Source organism: Rhipicephalus microplus, chromosome 5 (assembly GCF_043290135.1).
Source record: "Rhipicephalus microplus isolate Deutch F79 chromosome 5, USDA_Rmic, whole genome shotgun sequence".
NCBI classification, from domain to species: domain Eukaryota; kingdom Metazoa; phylum Arthropoda; class Arachnida; order Ixodida; family Ixodidae; genus Rhipicephalus; species Rhipicephalus microplus.
The window spans coordinates 126,898,932-126,903,266 of record NC_134704.1 but is presented as its reverse complement, the minus strand read 5'-3'; the positions used below and the strand labels follow the sequence as shown (position 1 = coordinate 126,903,266).

General features: G+C 47.6%; 1 non-coding gene across 1 annotated transcript; it reads left to right on the top strand.

Moving 5' to 3' along the window:
* The first annotated feature begins 293 nt into the window (after positions 1-293).
* TRNAV-CAC (transfer RNA valine (anticodon CAC)) lies at positions 294-365 on the top strand. Its single transcript has one exon. It is a non-coding gene; the product is annotated as a tRNA-Val (tRNA).
* Positions 366-4,335: the final 3,970 nt, after the last annotated feature.

Sequence of the window (4,335 nt, the reverse complement as noted above, 5' to 3'; positions counted from 1 at the left end):
TCCCACATAACTATAGTGCAGCATAGTGGCGCAGTGAAAGCGTGCTGAGCCCGTAACCCAGTGGTTCTTGGATCGAAACCACGCCCTGGTAACTTTATTTTCATTTGAAAATGTGAGCACTTTCTTACTGCCCATTTTTTCACGTAACTAGAGTGCAGCAGAGGGGCGCAGTGGAAGCGTGCTTGGCCCATAACCCAGAGGTCCGTGGATCGAAACCACGCTCTGCTGATTTTATTTCCTTTTGCATAAGTGCGCAGTTTCTTACTGCACATTTTCTCACGTATATAGAGTGCAGCAGAGTGGCGCAGTGGAAGCGTGCTGGTCCCACAATCCAGAGGTCCGTGGATCGAAACCACGCTCTGCTAATTTTATTTTCTTTTGCATAAGTGCGAACTTTCTTACTGCACATTTTCCCATGTGTGTAGAGTGCAGCAGAGTGGCGTCGTGGAAGCATGCTGGGCCCATAATCCAGAGCTCCGTGGATCAAAACCACGCTCTGCTAATTTATTATTCTTTTGCATTAGTGCGTACTTTCTTACTGCACATTTTTCCAGGTATGTAGAGTGCAGCAGAGTGGCACAGTGGAAGCGCGCTGGGTCATAACCCAGAGGTTCGTGGATCGAAACCATGCCCTGGTAACTTTATTTTCATTTGAAATTGTGAGCACTTTCTTACTGCCCATTTTTTCACCTAACTAGAGTGCAGCAGAGGGGCGCAGTGAAAGCGTGCTTGGCCCATAACCCAGAGGTCCGTGGATCGAAAGCACGCTCTGCTAATTTGATATTATTTTTGCATTAGTGCGAACTTTCTTACTGCAAATTTATCACATGACTAGAATGCAGCAGAGTGGCGCAGTGGAAGCGTGCTTGGGCCATAACCCAGCTGTCCATGGATCGAAACCATGCTCTGCTAATTTTATTTCCTTGTGCATTAGTGCGTAGTTTCTTACTGTACATTTTCTCACGTAACTAGAGTGCAGCAGAGTGGCGCAGTGGAAGCATTCTGGGCCCATAACCCAGAGGTCCGTAGATCGAAACCACGCTCTCCTAATTGTATGATTTTTTGCATTAGTGCGCAGTTTCTCACTGCACATTTTCTCACGTAACTAGAGTGCAGCACAGTGGCGCAGTGTAAGCGTGCTGGGCCCATAACCCAGAGGTCCGTGATCGAAACCACGCTCTGCTATATTTATATACTTTAGCATTAGTGCGCAGTTTGTAACTGCACATTTTCTCACGTAACCAGAGTGCAGCAAGGTCGCGAAGTGGAAGCGTGCTGGGCCCATAACCCAGAGGTCCATGGATAGATACCACGCTCTGCTAATTTGTTATTTTTTGCATTAGTGCGCACTTTCTTAATGCACATTTTCCCACCTAACTACAATGCAGCAGAAGGGCGCAGTGTAAGTGTGCTGGGCCCATAACCCAGGTGTCCGTGGATCAAAACCACGCTCTGATAATTTTATTTTCTTTTGCATAAGTGCGCAGTTTCTTACTGCACATTTTCTCACGTAGCTAGAGTGCAGCAGAGTGGCACAGTGGAAGCGTGCTGAGCGCATAACCCAGAGGTCCGTGGATCGAAACCACGCTTTGCTAATTGTATGATTTTTTTGCATTTGTGCGCAGTTTCCTACTGCACATTTTCTCACGTAACAAGAGTGCAGCAGAGTGGCGCAGTGGAAGCGTGCTGGGCCCATAACCCAAAGGTCCGTGGATCGAAATGACGCTCTGCAAATTGTATAATCTTTTTGTATTGGTGCTCACTTTCTGACTGCACATTTTCCCACGTAACTAAAATGCAGCAGAGTGCCGCAGTGGAAGCGTGCTGGGCCCATAACCCAGAGGTCCGTGGATCGAAAACACGCTCCTAGAGCTTTATTTTATTTTGCAGTAGTGCGCACTTTCCTACTGCACGTTTTCCCACGTAACTAGAGTGCAGCAGAGTGGCGCAGTGGAGGCGTGCTAGGCCCATAACCCAGAGGTCCGTGGATCGAAACCGCGCTCTGCTAATTTTGTTTTCTTTTGCATAAGTGCGAACTTTCTTACTGCACTTTTTCCCACGTAACTAAAATGCAGCAGAGTAACGCAGTGGAAGCATGCTGGGCCCATAACCTAGAAGTCCGTGGATCGAAAACATGCTCCTAGAGCTTTATTTTCTTTTGCAGTAGTGCGCACTTTCCTACTGCACGTTTTCCCACGTAACTAGAGTGCACCAGAGTGGCGCAGTGGAGGCGTGCTGGGCCCATAACCCAGAGGTCCGTGGATCAAAACCACGCTCTGCTAATTTGATATTCTTTTTGCAATACTGCGCACTTTCTTACTGCAAATTTCCCACATTACTAGAATGCAGCAGAGTGGCGCAGTGAAAGCGTGCTGGGCCCATAACGCAGAGGTCCGTGGCTCGAAACCACGCTCTGCTAATTCTACTTTCTTTTGCATTAGTGCGCACATTCTTACTGCCCATTTCCCCACATAACTACAAAGCAGTAGAGTGCCGTAGTGGGAGTTTGGTGAGGCCATATCCCAGCGGTCCATGGATCAACACCACGCTCTGCTAATTATATATTTTTCTGCATTAGTGCGCACTTTCTTACTGCACATTTTCCCACATAACTATAGTGCAGCAGAGTGGCGCAGTTAAAGCGTGCTGAGCCCGTAACCCAGAGGTGTGTGGATCAAAACCACGCTCTGCTAATTTTATTTTCTTTTGCATTAGTTCGTACTTTCTAACTGCACATTTTCTCACGTAACCAGAGTGCAGCAGAGTTGCGCAGTGGAAGCGTGCTGAGCCCGTAACCCAGAGGTCCGTGGATCGAAACCACGCTCTGCTAATTTATTATTCTTTTGCATTAGTGCGTACTTTCTTACTGCACATTTTTCAACGTATGTAGAGTGCAGCAGAGTGGCGCAGTGGAAGCGTGCTGCGTCATAACCCAGAGGTTCGTGGATCGATACTACGCACTGGTAACTTTATTTTCATTTGAAATTGTGAGCACTTTCTTACTGCCCATTTTTTCACGTAACTAGAGTGCAGCAGAGGGGCGCAGTGGAAGCGTGCTTGGCCCATAACCCATAGGTCCGTGGATCGAAACCACGCTCTGCTAATTTGATATTATTTTTGCATTAGTGCGCACTTTCTTACTGCAAATTTCTCAAATGACTAGAATGCAGCAGAGTGGCGCAGTGGAAGTGTGCTGGGGCCATAACCCAGCTGTCCGTGGATCGAAACCACGCTCTGCTAATTTTATTTCCTTGTGCATAAGTGCGTAGTTTCTTACTGCACATTTTCTCACGTAACTAGAGTGCAGCAGAGTGTCGCAGTGGAAGCGTGCTGGTCCCATAACCCAGAGGTCCGTAGACCGAAACCAAGCTCTCCTAATTGTATGATTTTTAGCATTAGTGCGCAGTTTCTCACAGCACATTTTCTCACGTAACTAGAGTGCAGCAGAGTGGCGCAGTGGAAGCGTGCTGAGCCCATAACCCAGCGGTCCGTGGATCGAAACCACGCTCTGCTAGTTTTATTTTCTTTTGCATAAGTGCGAACTTTCTTACTACAAATTTCTCACATAACTAGAATGCAGCAGAGTGGCGAAGTGAAAGCGTGCTGGGTCATAACCCAGAGGTTCGTGGATCAAAAACACACCCTGCTAACTTTATTTTCATTTGCAATAGGGTGCATTTTCTTACTGACGTTTTCCATCGTAACTAGAGTGAAGCGGAGTGGAGCAGGGGAAGGGTGCTGGGCCCATAACCCAGAGGTCCGTTGATCGAAACCAAGCTCTGCTAATTTTATATCGTTTGGATTATTGCGCAGGTTCTTACTGCACAATTTCTCAGGTAACTAGAGTGCAGAAGAGTGGCGCAGTGTAAGCGTGCTTGGCCCATAACCCAGTGGGCCGTGGATCGAAACCACGCTCTGCTAATTTGATATTCTTTTTGCATTTGTGCGCACTTTCTTACTACAAATATCTCACATGACTAGAATGCAGCAGAGTGGCGCAGTGGAAGCGTGCTGGGGCCATAACCCAGGTGTCTGTGGATGGAAACCACGCTCTGCTAATTTGATTTTCTTTTGCATAGGTGCGCAGTTTCCCACTGCACTTTTCTCACGTAACTAGAGTACAGCAGAGTGGCGCAGTGGAAACTTGCTGGGCCCATAACCCAGAGGTCCGTAGATTGAAACCACGCTCTGCTAATTGTATGAATTTTTGCATTAGTGCGCAGTTTCTCACTGCACATTTTCTCACGAAACTAGAGTGACGCAGAGTGGCGCAGCGGAAGCGTGCTGGGCCCATAACCCAGAGGTCCGTGGATTGAAACCGCGCTCTGCTAATTT